This window comes from Artibeus jamaicensis, unplaced genomic scaffold (genome assembly GCF_021234435.1).
Source record: "Artibeus jamaicensis isolate MK-2021 breed Jamaican fruit bat unplaced genomic scaffold, CSHL_Jam_final scaffold_461, whole genome shotgun sequence".
In the NCBI taxonomy this organism is placed as follows: domain Eukaryota; kingdom Metazoa; phylum Chordata; class Mammalia; order Chiroptera; family Phyllostomidae; genus Artibeus; species Artibeus jamaicensis.
The window spans coordinates 13,268,602-13,289,364 of NW_026522045.1; the positions used below are offsets into that span (position 1 = coordinate 13,268,602).

General features: G+C 36.2%; 1 pseudogene; it reads right to left on the reverse strand.

The window, feature by feature from the left end:
- Positions 1–10,842: 10,842 nt before the first annotated feature.
- On the reverse strand, positions 10,843–11,753 carry LOC119047165 (TIP41-like protein; annotated as a pseudogene).
- Between the last annotated feature and the right edge of the window lie 9,010 nt (positions 11,754–20,763).

Here is a 20,763-nt window from a genome sequence, read left to right on the forward strand (position 1 = left end):
TACTTGAAATCTGTGAATTATATGTAAAATATGCCTCAATAAATTTACTAAAAATACCCAGGAGACTGAGAAGCATATTTTTCAAATATGGATTTTTGAAAACATACAAATGCACAATATAGTCAATTATAGCTATAAGAAAAGGCAATATATTAGGTATTATAGATATTTAACTCAAACAGATCTCATACACAGCTATACTTTAATGATGTTAAAATGCCACTTTAAAATGGATTTACTAATGAAATGTTAGATGCAATTACAACTATAGCTATTTAGGAATAAAAAATTAAACAAATCCATTTTTTCTTTTTCTGAAACATTTACTATCATCCATACTTTCAGAAATTTGCAGTTCATTTAACCAACTCATCAATGACTTTCACCTTGACCACAGATTTATTTGTATGGAAAAACAAAACAGTATTTGCTAAGTATATGCAATATCTTCCACCTAATTAGTACCTCAGGGCAGGTTGTTTATAAACAGAAAACAATAAGGGACATGTTAAATATCCCCAGCAGTACTCTCTGCATACTATCAGGTTTAGAAATAAGGAAAACTCTTTGCATTTTAAGGAACAAATCAGCTAGTCCACAGATTGCCATCTGACCAGAATAACTTGTAATTCATAAAGAATTAATATGATCTACAGCTTCATACACTAGAGAAAAGAATATGGTTCCTTTTAGATTCAATTTAGAAATATGTTTAGAGTGCAACATGGAAATAGATATGATTATTGTTTATTTTCAAAATTAATTTTTAAAAGAATGTTACTAAAAATATTTCACACATGATAAGTACATCCCAACTCTGCACATCCCCCACTTTCCAACAATCACTGCCTACAGACTACCTAGTATCTATTTACTGGGCTCACTATAGAAATCATCCATTAATCAGGGACAATCTGGTTTAAGGCACCTTTAATGGATGGTAGAGTATTGTACAATATGTTTCACATGAAGATGAGGTTGCCATCTGGTGGATTTTCTCTAACTAAACACTAACATTTATAGGTATAAGCAGGACAATCCTTTTCTAGGATTTGCTGCCACTTTTTAGAAAACATAGTTTATGCTAGCATTTCTGTGACCATGTTATGTTTGCACTGAATGTGCGCCTATTTTTTGTAACTGTGAGGAAAAAATACTAAGAAAGGAAGTATTACTGGTACAGAGAGATCTGATCAGATCACTGGGGAAGGTGTAGGGTGGGGCTATAAGAGGAGTTTGCTGAGGCAATGGTAAACAGTCTAGGATGGGATTGGCTGAGAAGCTGAATGCCTCTAGAGCAAAAGGGCTCTGGGGGTCTCTCTGCCTCTCTTTTTCTCAAGAATACCTGGATGATTGTGCTGCAGCTGCCTGCATTTCCCAACAGATGGTATTTTGGATGAGAGGGAATTCCAGGTGCAGCCTAATATTCAGCTGGCCTGGCACAGGGTGTCAGGGTTATTCTTTGGATATTCTAGAGGGGGTGAGTTGTAAGGCAGACACCTACAGTTCTTCCAAGATTGTGTAGCTTTTTAATCTTTTGTTTTAGTTTGTAAACTAACCTTGTACAAATAAGAAATTAAAAGTTAACAGAGAAAATGATAGGAAAACTCATGTGTTAGAGTTTACCTTAATTGATAGGCTTAAGTGACTACTACTTGTGGAAAGCTGTTATTTCAAAACTGTGAAGCTTTTGAATAAAGACTACTTTCCTTTATCACCAAACCTCTCTTCTGGAATTCTGCTGGGAGGGTGGCAGTGGGCAGCAGTACACTAATTCCTGTTTGGTAACAATACTAAAGCTTCAAATTTTTTTTAAACCTTCAGATTTAAAAGGTGATAAATGTGAGATGGAAACAAGATATTCCATGCAAACAATAAACAAACAAGAGCAGGAGCGGTTATACTCATATCAGATAAAATAGACTTTCAGTAAAGTCAGCTAAAATGTAGTATCTAGATAGTGATAAAGGTGTTAGTTCAGAAATAGACAGCAATACAATAACAGCAAAGGACTTACATATGTCACTTGACATTGGATAGATCTTAATAGAAAATTAATATGGAAACAATGGACTTAATACAACAGTACTAGAATACACATTTTAAGTGCACATGGAACATTCTTCAGAAAAGATCATACGTTAAGCCACAAAGCAAGCCTTAACAAATTTAAGAATATTGAAATCATATCATTTATCATGTCTGACCACAAAGGTGTATAAACTAGAAATCAATAACAGGAGGCAAATTGAATAATTAACAAAAATGTGGAAATTAAACAACATATTCCTGAACAACCAATGGTTCAGAGAAGAAATCAAAAGAAATCAGAAAATATCTTGAGAAAAATGAAAACAAAAATGCATCATACCAAAATTTATGAGATTCAGCAAAGCAGTTCTAAGAGTGTATGGTGATAAATACCTACATTAAGAAAAAAGATCTCAAATAAACAACATAACTCTCCACCTTAAGGAATGAGAAAAGAACAAACTAGGCCCCAAGTTAGCAGAAGGAAAAAAGTATGGTAACAAAGATTATTATTTCAGGAATAAATGAAATAAGAGACTAGAAAGACCATATAAAAATCAATGAAACTAAGTGTGTTTTTTTTGAAAATACAAACAGAAGTCACAAAACTTTAGCTAAACTAATCAAGAAAAAAGAGGACTCAAAATGTAATAAATGTGACTTTTTAATTTGGCAAATTCTTGCTAAACAAAATTTGATACATTAATATTAAAAATATCTAGAAGACTTGTGACATCATATATGCTTTGTTTTAAATATTACAGTGACTTCTGGTGCCATGTATTTCTTTACCTAACAGCTTTAAAATGGGGATTCAGGGTCAGATACATGCCCGGTCTATAAATGACTCCATCTCTAACCTACTGTAATACAAAACACATGTTGATTCAGATCTCACTACCCACCTTTTCTAGTTTTTCTCTTCTCTCCTTATTTTCCCTAATAGGACTCTATAAATATAAAGAAATATCCCATGTATTGAAATATGAACTCTATTCCTTAGAAGATGTGGCAGTCGATAGAAAGTGTAGCATTAACCCACAGTTACTTATTCCATTTTTACATAGAGACCAGTTAACTGAACTCTGCCTTATGGTTATTATTAGGCGGCCATCTCAAAACCATATCCTGTATTACTTGTTAATCATGAAGGAGAATAGGTAATAAAGAACATGGAGTTGGATCTGGATTAAAGCCCTATCTTTGCTGTTTTTAAGTTGTTCTCCTTCACTGAACAGTTTTCTGACACTAATTCCTGAGCTATAAAAAAAATGTGGCTCTGGCTGGTGTGGCTCAGTGGACTGAGTGCTGGCCCACAGATCAAAGGGTCACCAGTTCAATTCCCAGTCAGGGCATATGTCTGGGTTTTGGACCAGGTCCCCATGGGGGGTATGTGAGAGGCAACCACACATTGATGTTTCTTCCCTTGTCTCGCTCCCTTCCCCTCTCTCTAAAAATAAATAAAATATTTTAAAAAATTAAAAATTTAAATGGGGAAAACGACACTGTGGAGATGGTACTTGGATGTTGTAGGGATGAAAGCACTTACCAAACAGTACATTTTTTAATACATCTCAGTTAAATATGAGAAGTTTCTTTTAGAAAAGTATGTACTTTGCTGATGGGGACCCTGGCTGGCAGGATCTGTGTTGTGGTCGTGAGAGACAAATTCATCTGGATGACAAAATTCCTGTGGAGAAAAAGGGATGGCATGGTTGCTCTCTAAGTGAGAGAGAGGGCCCCGACCCCTGCTTGGACAGGCTTTTATTGCTTTTCTGGGTACATTGCATTGAGGATGGTCCTCATTTACTATGCACAGGTTTGCTGTAGGTGATTACCTTTTACAGGTAACAAAGGAAAGAATGTTTCTAATTACTTCAAAAATAAGGATGTTACCGATCTAGGGGAAAAGTGGTTGAACTGGTAACACTCCATACTTGGGAGAATTAGCACAGACTTCAGGAAGTTACTTTAGAGATAGATATGCAGTAAGCAGTTTCTGCTTCAATCCAGGGTGAGGGAGTTTTAGCAAAAGCAAGTCTCATAGCAGTGTAGGTATAATGTAGGCCTGATTCTCCACAGGAAAACCTCTCCATGGGTCTGGCTCCTGTGTGCCAGATCTTGCTTCCCACTGGCCTTTCTGAGTGGGGACTAAGCTACATTCCCACACCACTCTGAATGGCTCCCTACACTTTGCTGCCTTTGTATAGTCATCATGTTAATCTATACCTCTTTTTCTGAAAAAGAAACAAAACAAAACAAGACAAAACCCCGGAGCCCTATCTACTTTCCTGCTCTGAAGATTTTTTTTAAAGACTTTATTTATCTTTAGAGAGGAAGGGAAGGAGAAAGGGAGAGAAATATCAATGTATGGTTGCCTCTCATGTGTCCCCTGCTGGGAACTGGCCTGCAACTCAGGCATGTGCCCTGACTGGGAATTGAACTGCGATCCTCTGGTTCACATGCTCTGAAAATTTTAATCAATGCTACCATGTCTGCATAAAGTAACCTACATCAAAGCTAGTCTAAAAGTTAATCAGGAAACAAATGCATAAAAATATCAATATAAATTTAATATAAATATTAATACAAATGTAGTGACTACCCTGAGGGATACCACATCACAACTGCAAATGTGATATGTGAATGGGTATTTATGACTTGGGATAAACTTTCCTTGATAGTAAGATGGTGCAAATAGTTTTGTATGCAGAAGTGAGAACAATGAGCTCTGAAAAACAGTGAGATGACCAGAATAGACTCTGGTGATGATGCAGATACCAATGTTGAAAATGCATGTAAAGTACTAAACTTATTTTAAGAAATATGAGGGGAAAAAAGCACTACAGCTTAATTAATATATTTATATAATATAGCTTTAGTTTTTTTTTTATTAAGTTGAAAATTTAAATGCCATTTGCATATATTTGATTTATTCATCTATATCCCTAAAAGTTGTATAATCAAATTGACAAGAAAATTTTGTTAATATCTTCTTTTTGAGGTCTCCTTATACCTGAGGATATGTAACACACACTGATGACTACAAAATCTATATTTCTAGCCTAACCCCTTTTCTTTTTTTTTCCAAATTATAAGACAAATTTTATTTAGAAGGCTGCAAAGGTAGTAGAGTTGGCCAGATGGGCTATATTGGCTCATGAAACAAGTTATAGAAGCAAAAGAAGGGTACTTGGAGCTTAGGAGAGAGAAAGGCAAAAATAATGAATGTGTCTAGGGGAAAAGAGGGGGAGTGAACTCTTGAACTCTAGAGTCTCAGGGAGCTAAATATATCCTAGACATCTCCACTAATATGTTCCACAAGAAAAATGGAAGAGTCAAATGGTTAAGAGTGCAGACTAGTGGTTAAACAGACTAGGTTCAACTCCTGACTCCATCATTCACCAACTATGTACCACTGGACAAATTTCTTAGTTTCTCTGAGCCTTGGTTTCTTCATCTGTAAAATGGTGATAAAAATAATATTGACCTGATAGGACTATTGTAAAAATTAAGTGAAATATATACCTAGTGCCCTTGGCTAAATGGAATCTAATAAATAATCAACGAGTTATATATACTCCATTAAAAGAAACACATATGCATATATCTCTTTCAAGCCAGTAAGTTTTTTCCCTAATGTGCCATGGCTGGCAGCTTTTTCTAGACTTGCTGCACTTGAACTGTTTCTTTCTTTTAAAATTTATTTAATTATTGTTCAGGTACAGTTTTCTGTTTTTTACTCCCATCCCACCCCCCCCCAGTGCTCCCCACTTCCCTCCCATTTCCACCCCCCTTAGTTGTTGTCCATGTGTCCTTTATACTAGTTCCTGTATATCCTTCCCCTTTTTCCCCTGAAATTCTCCTCCCCTCCTCTCTCCCCTCTGGTCACTGTCCCCTTGTTCTCTATTTCAGTGTCTTTGTTTTTATTTTGCTAGCTTGTTTGTTTTGTTGTTTAGCTTCCTGTTAAAGGTGAGATCATACGGTATTTGTCTTTCAACACCTGACTTATTTCACTCAGCATAATGCTTTCCAGTTCCATCCATGTTGTTGCAAAAGGTAGTAGCTCCTTCTTTTTTTCTGCTGCATAGAATTCCATTGTGTATATGTACCATAATGTTTTGATCCATTTATTTACTGACGGGCACCTAGGTTAAACTGGTCTTAATGATGTTTTGCAGCTGTTGTCAGAGGTTAGCATGTATGAATTATATACAAAGAAATACATATATTTGAAATGTTAACTACAAAATTAATTTTATTATAAAATCATAGGCATGTAATTCTGTATCATAAAAATATCACACATAAGCACATCATATGAGATTTTAGGTGAAATGTTCAAATTAAAACTATACATTATTGTAGCCATATTTTTACCATACCAACTATACTTAAGCAGGCCTTAACTTCTGCCAAACCCTGTATATCTAGAACAGCAGTACTTTAGAAGGGTAGGTATGGGAGAGGGAAGGAAATAAGAACATTATGAATCTTTGGTGGTATTTTCCCCTTCCCTCCTCCTTACTCATTTGCCCTTCTTTTTTCACTGTTTAAATTTGTCAAATAATCACTAACCACTTACTATGAAATAAATCCTGAAAAGTGTTTTTCATAGTTACTGATGCATAGCAAACACTCAGTAAAGGCTAATAATTGTTAGCAATTATTATTGAGGTGTGCGACCCCATTTTGGCCTTACTTTAACCTCTTTTCCCAAATTTACATATAGGCAGGGTGTGTTGTGCAGGGCTGGAATAGAGGAGGAGTATACAGAGTCTTTTGAAAAATATTTAAGGTCTGTCTGAATCATTTTTACAAAATAGTATATTGAATCTACCCATTTCACAAAATCTACAACATTAAACTCCCTGCTCCATCCTTCCAGTCAGGAACCTTTCCAACTTGTCACTGAATGGCACACTTCTTTAAGGTTCCTTAATGAAGGCAATTAATATCTACAGGCATTTTTCATAAAAATGCATTCTATATCCAAAAGACACTAGATAAGCCCATACATCTTATGTTTATATATCAACCTAAAGTAGCTATAATTTTAAGTATTTGAAAATTTATATGTCAATTTTTTGTAGCAACAGACCTTTTCCTTTGCCATGGTATAGGAATGATCGTATTTATGGCTTACATATTATACGATTATTAATATGTTTACCTGAGATAGATTTTTACTTTCTTGCTGCAAAGTATGCTTATTTTCTCACTTTTAGTGTTATTAGCTTTGGACTGCATTATTTCCCAATATGGAGTGTGTTATAAGACTTTCAGTTAAACAAGGCAGATTAGACACATGCATTTATCACTGCTGCCTCCTGAAGATCCACTAAAATGACAGCAGATTTTTTAAAAGGCATAAATAGAGAAGTAAAATGGAAATAGGAGAGTGAGGCAGGATAGTAAGAAGCTAGTACAATTCCTAGGCAGGTGGAATGGGGAAACTGAGACTTGAAAATCAAACAAGGCCAAACTGTTTGAGCCACTTGCTGCCAGCTGGTGAATTGCAAGACCTTCTCTCCTCTAACCAAGCACACTTGAGAATGAATGGTTTGTACCTCTCCTCCCTAGCCAAAGAACACATAGCTTAAATCTCCCTGGCCAGAGAAATAAAGAACAAAGACCTGAATAATGTCATCTGTACCAAGGGCAAATGAAGTCAAGGAAACAAATAATAAAAATCCCATTAAAATCTGGACAGACCTGAGATAAAAGTAAAACAACATAGCAGACCAAAGAATATCCCCAAACCCCCATGCAGTTATTTTGACACATCAGTATATCAAAACTGTAACTAGAAAACTAAGGAATGTTCTGCTAAACCCCCCAAAATCTCACACACAAAAAGAAGATGAAAAGTCCTCAGAACAAAGACACAGTGCAGGCTCACAGTAGAGCATGCCCATGACCCTTCCCAGATGTGAACTTTTAACTTCCTAAATTCTAAGGTTTCCAAGGAGACTTGCAACCAGGGCACTAGCGTGCTTACACTGCACACTACTGGCCTTACCCCCAATCTTGTCTCCTGGGCCCCCTTTCTCTGACTTCTAGGTGAGCTAACAGCAGCCCCACCTTGGCTCACTGTTTTCCTAAAAGTTTTATAGGGAGCCAATGCAGCTCTGGCTAGGCTTTCTGTTGTTATTTCTTCTACCCTAAGTCCTTCCTTTGTTTCACTGTCCCTAGCCTTAATAAATGCATTCTCAAAATCACCTGGACTCATGTTGTAAAATTTTTCCTACATGAAGTCAAGAGCCCACAAACTACAGGCTGGTCTGAGGCAGACCTGTTCTTGGTAGGTGTCTGTCTGGTAACAAGAAGAGACAACTGCAGACAACTGAAGTAGAAAAATTTTGGCAGTTGGAAAGCAATGGATGAGGTGAACACTAAGTTAACTTAAATTGGAGAAAGCTAAAAGCTAAGGCTGGTGGTGATAAATTTAGCTATAGGATGAAGGGAGGGGTAAAAGAGGATTGTTGGAAAGTACATGTAAGAAGCCCTGTCTGGTGTGAATCAGTGGATTAAGTGCCCACCTGGGAACCAAAGCATTGCTGCTTCAATTTCTAGTCAGGGCACATGTCTGGGTTGTGGGCCAGGTCCCCAGTAGGGGGCACGTGAGAGGCAACCACACGTTGATGTTTCTCTCCCTCTCTTTCTCCCTCCCCTCCCCTCTGTTTAAAAATAAATAAAAATCTTTTTTAAAAAGAAAAATATAAGAAACCAACAGTGAAGGGAAGGAAACTGGGATTCAAATCAATGATTTGAAACCAAAGGTAGGAATAAACATTCAACTGAAACAGAAAGAAGAAATGAGAATTCAAAAAAATGAGGAGAGGCTTAGGAACTTCAGGGACAACTTTAAACATTCCAATATCCAAATCATAGGAGTTCCAGAAAGAGAACAGGAAGAGCAAGAAATTGAGAACTTATTTGAAAAAATAACAAAACAAAACTTCCCCAATCTTGTGAAGGAAATAGGCATACAAGTCCAGGAAGCTCAGAGAGTACCAAACAAGTTGGACCCAAAGAGGAACACATAAAGGCAAATCATAATTAAGTTACTCAATATTAAAGATAAGGAGAGAATCTTTTTAAAAAATATTTTATTTATTTATTTTTAGAGAGAGGGGAAGGGAAGGAGAAAGAGTGGTAGAGAAACATCAATGTGTGCTTGCCTCTCATGTGTCCCCCACTGGGGACCTCGCTTGCAACCCAGGCATGTGCCCTGACTGGAAACTGAACTGGTGACCCTTTGCTTCACAGGCCCGTGCTTAATCCACTGAGCTACACTAATCAGGGCAGGAGAGAATCTTAAAAGCAGCAAGAGAAAACTACAAAGGAGTTCCCATAAGACTGTCAGATGATTCCTCAAAAAAAACTTTACAGGCAAGAAGGGGCTGGAAAGAAGTATTCCAAGTCATGAAAGGCAAGGACCTACATCCAAAATGACTCTATCCAGCAAAGCCATAATTTAGAATGGAAGGGTGGATACAGTGCTTCCCAGATAATGTCAAGTTAAAGGAGTTCATTATCATCAAGCCCTTATTACATGAAATGTTAAAGGGACTTACCTGAGAAAAAAAAGATCGAAACTATGAACAGTAAGATGACAACAAATTCACAACTATCAACCACTGAATCTAAAGAAAGAAAAACTAAGCAAACAACTAGAGCAGGAACAGAATCACAGAAATGGAGATCACAGGGAAGATTATCAATGGGGATGAGGAGGGGGGAGAATGGGGGAAAAGGTACAGAAATAAGAAGCATAAATTGTAGGTACAAAATAGACAGGGGGAAGTTAAGAATAGTATAGGAAACAGAGAAGCCAAAGAACTTATATGTACAGCCCATGGACATGAACTAAGAGGGAGGAATGCTGGAGGATATGGGTGTACTTACTGAAAATAAAAATAAATAAAATAAAACAATCCCTTTAACAATTGCATTAAAAATATTCAGGAATAAATTTAACCAAAGCAGTAAAAAGTTTGTATTTGAATAATTATAAGGAATTGAGGAAAGAAATTAAAAAATATACAAATAAATATAGGCATATACCCTGTCCATGGATATGAAAAACTAACATTGCTAAAAAATTCATGCTATGTAAAGCAATATACAGATTCAAATGCCTATTAAAATACCAGTGGTATTTTCACTGAATTAGAATAAATAATCCTAAAGTCTATATGTAACAACAAAAGACCTCGACTAGCCACAGTAATCTTGAGAAAGAAGAACAATGTTGAAGGTATCACATTACCTGATAGCAAACTATGCTACAAGGTCACGGTAATCAAAACAGTATGGTGCTGGCATAAAAATAGACACAGATCAATGGACTGAATAAAGAGCCCAGAAATAAATGCATGCCTTTATGGTCAGATAATCTATGACAAAGGAGGCAATAATATACAATGGGGTAAAAACAATCTATTCAATCAATGGTGTTGGGGAAATTTAGACAGTTATGAAAAAAATTAAAACCAGACCACTGTTTATTCCATATAAAAGAATAATCTCAAATGGTTTAAAAACTGAAATGTTAGACCTAAAACCAGAAAACACCTAGAAGAAAATATAGGCAATAATGTCTTTGACATTGCTCTTAGTAATATTTTTCTGATTTACCCCCTTGGGCAACAAAAGAAAAAAATGAACAAATGGAGCTATATCAAATTAAAATATCTCTTTGGGGGACCTTCCTGAAATAATATTTCATTTTTTTCCTTTAAAGCCACAGAAAATCTGCACATAGATGAGGTGCAGAATAACTCTCATAATAAAAATACCCCTGTCCACATTGCCAATATCTCCATCAGATTCCATGGTGAGTATATGGTACATCACATTCTATTCCAGAGATGCGTTTTCTTGTGAGTCTGTAAGGTTATGATCAATTCTTTCTGGAAATATTAGTTTCTTACAAACTGCTTCCTTGATTGGTGAATACTGTGATACTTCATTAGGTTCTGTGAAGAGGGAAGGTGAAATATGCATTAAATTAGCACTTTTGCTCTCTTATGACATATATTCCCATAATGTGTAGGTCTTGTCAGCCTCGTGGTAAAGTCTTCTATTATTTATTCTGATAAGCACTGCATCAATTCTCAAAAAAAAAAAAATCCCAAAACTGCAACAGCAGGAAAAATCTGGAAGACATTAGTCTAATTTTCACACTTATGCTTGAAACTCCAAGATCATGAAGTTTATCCTCAAATAAGAGAATTTTATCAAAAAACTTAATCTGTTCTCTGGCTTTTAATTTCTCTGTATCTAATACATGACTTGCTGTAGGTCCAATCTTTAACTTAAGCGATTCTCCAAATAATGTTCCTTTATAACCTGTTATATAGGTCTAATCGTATGGTTTAATAATGTCCTTGCTGTGTTTACCCTTTGTCCTGATTTCCTGCCACTCTTCTGCACAGACTACTTCAAGCATTTTGGGGGTATTTTTTTACACAGCTTAGAACATCTTTGGGAATCCCAAAGGTAGAACCATGCTGGGTTCTTAAAATGTTGTCTCTAAACATTTTGGGGAGAGATGGTATATGAAATTTATTAGCTAACTTCTATACCTCCACTGACTTCATGATGTTGGTTTTAAGCATCCTCAGCTTCCAGATTGAAGTAGGAGTCCTGTGGCTGCTCTGGAAGCCATGGATCATCAAGGCCAAGGGGGAGCCATGTGGGCCATGTGCATCAGGCTGCTGTGGTGGCACACCAGGGACAACTGTTCCCCTGCCCTGCTGTAGCCCACCCTTTAAAGTGCCTGCCCACCTGCCCAGCTTCTTTGAACTAAAAAGATTTTTTTACTCCAAAGAAAATCATCAACAAAATGAAGACAACCTACTGAATAAGAGAAAATGTATTATTTGCTAATGATACATCTGATAAAGGGTTAATATCCAAAATTTATTTTTTAAAAAGCTCAACACCAAAAAAACCCAAATAATCCAATTTAAAAAATGAGCAGAGGACCTAGACATTTCTCCAGAGGACACAGATGACCAACGGACATATGAAAATATGCTCAACATCATTAATCATCACAGAGAAGCCAAATAAAACCACAGTGAGCCCTGATCCATATGGCTCAATTGGTTGGGCATTGTTTGATTCCCAGTAAGGGCACATGCCTGTGTTGTGCGTTTGGTCACCAGTTGGGCATTTATAAAAGGCAAAGAGTCAAAGTTTCTCTCTCACAGTGATGTTTCTCTTCTTTTCTACCCCCTTCCTCTCTAAATCAATCAATCAATCAATCAATAAATAAATAAATAAAATCTTTTAAAGGAAGTATAATGAGATATCACCTCACACCTGTCAGAATGGCTATAATCAAATAACCAACAAACAGCAAGTACTGGCAAGTATGCAGAGAATCTGGAACCTTTACACTCTGTTGGTGGGAATGCAGACTGATGCAGCCACTCCGGAAAACAGTATAGTTTACTGAAAAAATTAAAAATGGAGTGCCTATGACCCAGCAATTCCACTACTGGATATATATCTGAAGAAATCTGAAACACTAATTTAAAAAGATATATGCATCCATATGCTTATTGCAGCATTATTTACAATGGCCAATATATGGAAGCCACTCAAGTGCCCATCAATAGACAGTAGATAAAAAATTGGTGGTACATATATACAATGGAATACTAGTTGGCCATAAAAAAGAGTGAGATTTTACCATTTGCAACAACACGATGGAATCTAATGGGTATTATGCTAAGTATAATAAATCAGACAGAGAAAGAGAAATATTGGGTTGGCCAAAAGTTCATTTGTTTTTTTTCCATGATGGCTCTAATAGCACTTAGTTGTCTTCAACTTCATTAGAAACACTTTTGTTAGATTGTATTAAAAAACATCAAAATTGGTGAATTTTTGTGTAGCCATTTTAATATTGAAGATGGAAGAAAATATGCAATATTTTCAGTACATTATGCTTTATTATCTCAAAAAAGGTTAAAAAGTAACTGAAATGCAAAGAAAGATTTTTGCAGTGAAGGTGCTGTAACTGATGGAACATGTAAAAAGTGGTTTGCAAAGTTTTGTGCTGGAGATTTCTTACTGGACAATGCTGCACAGTTGGGTAGACCAGTTGAAGTTGATAACGATAAAATCGAGACATTAATTGAGAGCAATTAATAACACAGAAGATAGCCAACATACTAAAAATATCCCAATAAATAAAGTTATTAATGAAAATGAAAAAGGTGTCTTTTATTTTATGGAAAAAAACCATATAGACTTTATGGCAAACCCAATACCATAGACTTTCACTTATATGAGAAATTTAAAGAACATAATAAACCAACAAAACAAAACAGAAACAGACTCATAGATACAAAGAACAAACTGAGGGTTCCTAGGCAGGAAAGAGGTTGGGGTGGGGCTGGGTGAAAAATGTGAAGGAATTGAAAAGTACCCATTAGTAGTTACAAAATATTCACAGGGATATAAAGTACAGCATAGGAAATATAGTCGGTAATAACTATGTATGGTGCCATATTCATTATGTATGAATACTAGAATTATGAGGAGTATCACTTCATAATTTATGTAATTATCTATCCACTATGGTTTCACATCCAAAGTAGTACTGAATATGAACTGTAATTGAAAAATTAAAAAGGATATAAAAAACTTCTGATAATTAAAAAACATTTAAAAAATAAATCTAAACAGAATAGTTAGGTTTAAGGCTTCTATACTGTGTATATAAAAGAATAAGAATCAGAGGACTTCCACCAAGATGGAGGCGTAGGTGGAAGCACTGCACCTTCTCACACAACCAAGTTTACAAACAACAAAGTTTTAGCAACAAAAACGCAGCCAAACCACAGAAAATTGAACTATACAGAAGTCTGACAACAACGAACCCTTCAGCCAAATTGGTAAGAGAGGCAGAGCCAGCAGCAGAGCAGGGTTGGGCAGGAAAGATCCACTGGACTGACCAGGGAGCGCAAACCAGGCACACCAGCAGCCGTGGGCAGATCCCAGGTGTGGAGAAGTGGGCGGACCCACTGAGGGCTGACCATGGTCACACATTCGCGTGCAGATAGACCAGTGAGGGAGTGAGTGGTGAGAGAGACCATGCAGGCCCCAGTGGCAGGAAGTGGCAGAGGGGACCGCCATTGTCCCTCTCTGACTCCGCCCCCACATACAGTGTCACAAACCAGTGACCTGGGTGGCCCCGCCCTGGTGAACACCTAAGGCTCTGCTCATCATATGTACCTGGCACAAACAGATCAAAACATGGCTCAAGAACAACTCAGAGCCCCAGAGCCAATAAATCTAAGCGATGAAGAAATAGCCAAACTTTCAGATGCATAGTTCAAAACACTGGTGATCAGGATCCTCACAGAACTGGTTGATTTTAGTCACAAATTAGAGGCACATCATCATTATATTAGCCAAGATTCAAATGAAGGAGAGAATTCTTGAAGCAGCAAGAGATACGGGGACAGTCACCTACAAAGGAGTTCCCATCAGACTTTCAGCAGATTTCTCAAAAGAGACCTTACAGGCAAGAAGGGGCTGGAAAGAGGTATTCCAAGTCATGAAATCCAAAGACCTACAACCAAGACTGCTCTATCCAGCAAAGCTTTCATTTAGAATGGAAGGGCAGATAAAGTGCTTCTCAGATAAGATCAAATTCAAGGAGTTTGTCATCACCAAGCCCTTATTATATGAAATGTTAAAGGGACTTATCTAAGAAAAAGAAGATAAAAAAGATGAACAGTGAAAGGACAGCAAACTCACAGTTATTAACAACCACACCTAAAACAAAAGCAAACTAAGAGGACGGCTAGATCAGGAGCAGAACCATAGAAATGAAGATCACATGGAGGGTTAGCAACTGGGGAGTGGGAGGAGAAGGGGGGAGAAGGTACAGAAAATAAGTAGCATAGACGGAGGTAGAAAATAGATAGGGGGGATGGCAAGAATAGTATGGGAAATATAGAATCTAAAGAACTTGAGACACATGGTCATAAACTAAATGGGGGCAATGGTGGGGGAGGGGGTGTGCAGGGTGGAGGGGAATAAAGGGGGGAATAAAGGTGGGAATAGAACAACTGTAATGGCATAATCAATAAAATATATTTAAAAAAAGAATAAGAATCATTTCTGGTATATCATTATTTAAAATTATGTTGTTCTTTCTTTAAAAGATTTTATTTATATTTAGAGAGAGGGTAATAGAGGGAGAAAGAGAAGGAGAGAAACATCAATGTGTGGTTGCCTCTTGTGTGCCCTCCAGGGGCACCTGGCCCACAACCCAGGCATGTGCCATCTGGGAATCGAAATGGTGACCCTTTGATCTGCAGGCTGGCGCTCAGTCCACTGAGCCACACCAGCCAAGGGAAAAAATTATATTGCTCTTAATGGTTTATATTATGACACAGGTGTCAGTATTGTAGGCTCATCATTAAAGGATAGCTCAGCATAGTATAGGAGAGCTCTGCTATTATTATTAGTTATTATAATCTTGGGACTGGGGAAATCACAATCTTACTCGAACCTCTGTTTCTTGTTCCTAAAATAAAAAGAATGGATTTCATGGTTTCTGAATTCTAAAAGTCCACAAAACATTGATCAACCTATGGAAAACAAGTAATCTACTGTTGGGATAGGAAAGAAAATATGTTTTCTCTTTTTTTATTTCCCACAGGGCTTAGTCAGTACCTAATAATTTAACTCTTTTTAGTTCAATAAACATTTGTTGAGTATTGGCTAGGTTTCGGAGACAGCACTAAAGGCTGGGAATTCACAGATGGCTTAGATATGGTCTCCCCCTTTTAGGATTTTATAGTGCAGAGGAGGAAAGAAGTATATAGGTTATTTAAACATTAAGAATTATGACAGAGTTAGGCAAAGAGTAGTATTTGCACATAATGTGCATACTTTTTGAGGCTCAGAGAAAGGCTTCCTTTGGGAAATTCCACATCTGCTGAATCTTGAAGGATTATTTACCTATATTTATGAGAAGTCAAGAGAAATAGCAACAGCAGAAACAAAAAGTATAAAATTGATATGAATAAATTAATATTATACATTCATTACAATTTCCTTCTGAATATTGAAAAAATGAAACAGACCTTCAGGTATAAAAAAAACAGGATGAAACCACTCTTTTCATAAAGTTAACTCATGCTATTTTATGTTTCGTATTTCCTTTAGTTTCTCAGCAGTAAATAGCTTCATATTTATCTGGGCCAATATGTATATTTCTTCTAAAATGCACGTTAGAAATCCTTGGTTTCATGTGAAAAACTAAAATATTTTGAAAGGGGAGAAAAAAGAATAAAAGGATTACTGGGTATCTTATGGAAGGCCATCCTCCTGGTTATCTGATTCTCTATTAGTCTGCCTCTTTCATTGGATTAAAAAAAAACCCCTGGAAATATTGCCTTAGTCCACTGATACCATCTGAAAGATATGTAAGTGATATTAACTCAGGTGCCTGAACACCAAAGTATATTCTTTCAAGTAGCAATCAGGTGAAGGCCTTTTTTCTTCTTTAAAAAATTGTTGTTCAAGCACAGCTGTCTGCATTTACCCCACCCACTCCCCCACCCTGACACCAGCCATCCCCACTTCCCTCTTCTGATTTTACCCACTCTTGGTTTTGTCCATGTGTCTTTTATAGTATTTCCTGAAAACACTCCCTCCCTTTCTCTGCATTATTCCCTCTCACCTCTCCTCTGGTTACTGTCAGATTGTTCTTAACTTCAATGTCTCCAGTTATATTTTGCTTGCTTGTTTTGTTAATTAGGTTCCAGTTAAAGGTTAGATCATATGGTATTTATCTTTCTCATGAGACTCTGAGATTGCTCTTCTTTGTTGAAAATTAAAACTCTGTCTTGCAGTTTATGGTAGGACCTTCAAGTAAGCTTAGAGTAACATGAGAACTTTAAGAAATTTATTGGCTGTGTTTAAGTTATGCCAATTCTATCATAATAGAAAGGGGTGAAATTCTGTATTGGAGTCCAGTACACAGGCATACATCAGAGACATGGTAGGCCTCATTTCAGACCACAATAATACAGCAAGTATCACAACAAAGCTGGTTATCATCTTTTGGTTACGAATTGTCTTGCCTTCCATTTGTGAAAAAATGCAACACCTGTGGAGCACAACAAAATGAGATATGCCTGTCTGCATAACTACTGGGTTGACCAAAAAGTCCATTTAGTTTTTTTTCTACAAAATAAAAGATACAGTTTTTTCATTTTCACCAATAAGTTTACTGATTTGAATATTTTTAGTATGTCGGCTATATCCTGCTATTGGCTTCTAGCAGGTAGAGGCCAGGGTTGCTGCTAAATATCATTCAATGCATAAGACAAGCCCACAGCAATGAAATATTTGGCCAAACTGTTTATAGTACCAAGAAACTTTGCAAACCACTTTTGACACTTTCCATCAGTCACAGCACCTTCTCTATATACTGCACACATCTTGTGTGTGTGTGTTTCAGTTGCATTTTTACCTTTTTTGAAATAATAAAGCATAACATACCTTTATGTTGGGTATTTTCTTCCATCTTCAATATTAAAAAGGCTGCACAAAAATTCACCGACTTTGATAATTTTTTAAATGAACTCTGATATGACAGCTGTCACAATACAATCTAAAAGATTGTTTCAAATGAAGTTGAAGACAACTAAACACTACTATAGCCATTGTGAGGATAAAACTAAACAGACTTTTTGGTCAACCCAATATTTCATAAGAGTTTTGATGAGGTTTACCTATGAAGGTAAAACAATTATGGACACATAGGGCATCACGAATTGCTAGGGACTTCCCATAAAGCATACAATTACTGAAATGCTCATATTAATAATATTTTACCCCCAAATTTATTTACAGAAGGCTGAGTGTCCCTTCTGATCTGACAACTCTTCCCAATCAACTTCACAATAGTAATGCATTAAACAAACCTAATTATTTCCAATATCTGTTCTTATAAGGTGACAGAGCAAATCTTTGTGATTCCAAAGGCCCTCTGAAAAATCTTAGTTGTTTTATGTATAAAAGTTTGAGTTTTAGGTATAAAATACATCATGATTTTTTTTAGTTCTAAATTTAGGAACTTATCTGGGGAAGGCAAAATTAAGAATTGTCAGAGGAGATCTGTGTACTTGACTAGATAGGAACCTGAATGACTGAGAAACAATACTTCCATACCTATTTACTCAAAGTACAAATAGAGCATTTGAAAAGGACAGATGTTAACGCTGTTGTAACTTAAGAGCCTATGTTCTAAGGGTTTTTTTCACTCAAATAATCATAGACATAATAAAGGAAACAAATCAAATAAAATTATTCTTGTAAGACACAAGAAACTCTGCTATCTAGGCAGATTACATAAGGTAAAGAATAACCATTCTATTGTAGGTAGAAGCATTACTTACTAAATAAAGGAAGCAAGACTATGTAAACTGAGATAGTACTGTAAACATTTTAATATACAGTAGTGGGCAAATGTAGGTTTACAGTTATACAAATAAATAATACAATGATTAATAATAATGCAAGAATAAACTCTGTGATTTGTGTACTCACAACTGTAAACCTATTTTACCCATCCCTGTATTTCATAGCTTCTTTTCAGACTCAGATGTTGTAAACCAAGACAAAGAAAATTCACTTCCTCAGTGTTTTCTTTTTTATAGTCTCTCATAACCCTTTAGATTTTTGGTGGGGTCAAAATGATTTTCATAATAGTACTAAGATATTATCTGTCTTTGGACTCTCATATTCTCCTGAGTATACAGTCAAGGTTTCCAGATGCTATATGATATGTGATAATGCAATGGATTGAATGAGAAGATACAAAGATCCAGCTTACTTCTGTTAGTCCACATAGTCAAAGAGATTTGAAGAAATGTGAAATAACCTATTTTCTTTATGATTTTTTTGTTTTAAAATAATTTTTTGTTACAAAATAAGTTATTTATGTTAACATGTAATGTGCTTACCATTGCTACTTTCCAATGAAACAATAAATATTTTAAAATTTTCTCATTTTTAATCTCTAATATGGTAAATATCAACAGTTATAACTCACATTATCATTCATACACAAAATCTCCTTGAGGTTATCAATTTTTAGGAGTATAAAGGGGTCTGGAAACCAAATAGCTGTTTGAAGAAAAAAAACTATTACTTTTGCTTGGAAAACAAAAGCATACATTGTTGTAATTCTCTGTCATTGCTATTATTCCTTAAAGAATCTCAAGTCCTGGCTGAGTGGCCCAGTTGGAGCATCATCCCATATATCAGAGGTTGTGGGTTTGATTACCAGTCAGGACACATACCTAGGTTGTAGGTTTGATCCCCATTGGGGGTGCATATGGGAGGTGACTGATTGATGTTTCTCTCTCACATTGATGTTTCTCCCCCCTTCCTCTCTCTCTAAAATTAGTAACGATATTATCGGGTGAGGATTAAATAAATACATAAGTAAATAAAATCTCAACCATCCATGTTAATTAAAATTTTGAACCAAAGTAACTAACTTCTAATTTAAAGAGAAAGGCACAGGGTGGATGAATTAGAACTGTCTGGCACATACAAGCACTTTAACAGACTAGCAGAATTTAAGACCCGACAAAATTTTCTACAGTTACACAAATCCTTTTATAACTTCCTAAAGTGGCAAAAATAAACACACTCATTACACAACTTCAAGATACAGCTTCTCTATAGCATTTCAAATAAGAAGCAAATGTATGTAAACCTAAAATTATATTTATGATTTTATTTATTTATTTTCAGAGAGAGGCGAAGGGAGGGAGAAAGAGACAAACATCAATGAGCAAGAGAAACATGGATTGGTTCCCTCTCACATGTTCCCAATGGGGGACCTGCCCCACAACCCAGGCATGTGCCCCGACTGGGAATTGAACCAGTAACCTTCCGGTTCACATGCTGGTGTTCAATCCACTGTGCCACACCAGCCAAAGCAATTATGTTTAGTTGAAACCAAGGTCTCAATGTTCTATTTTACTTAAAAAGTATCTAGCTATGTAATCAGTATACCTTAATTAACTCAATTTCATGTCAGTCCATGATTTTAAGTTGCTTAAAGATCTTGGAAATCACTTTCAAGTTAGCATAGTACAAAGCATTGTTGCTGTTGAAATAGTTTGTCGGAATTCAATGTAGTTGAAAACAAATGCCATCAAGATATGTCCAAACCTGTAGAGGATTTTTATGAATTTATTTGAGTGAAACTGATGACAATTGCTGGGAAACAAAATCTCGGCATTCACAAAATGCTTGGAAGAATGGCGGTTTGGAAGCTTATTTTATACATTACAATTAAAGGAGGAGATATAAGGGAGGAGTTACATGAAATTCATTGGTGGTAGATTAGGGAGGCAGGAGATAGCAAAACTGCAAAATCTCTGAGATTGGAAAAAGAGTAAGCTGAAGAGACACATACTTCTTTTACATCGGTGGGTAGAGGGTAGTTAACAATCAGCATTTAAAGCACATAGAGATAGTATTCAGAGAACAAAATAACAATGAAGGGCTCTGGGGTGGTGGATACAGGGGCAGGGTGTGATTAGGGGCCTGAATAAAGGACATTACTTTGACATTCAAAAGATGTGTTATCTTACTTTCAAAAAGACAATAGACAGCCTCAGTTAAGGTAAAGATTGACCTCTGTCAAAGAAGATACTGGCCTAGCAC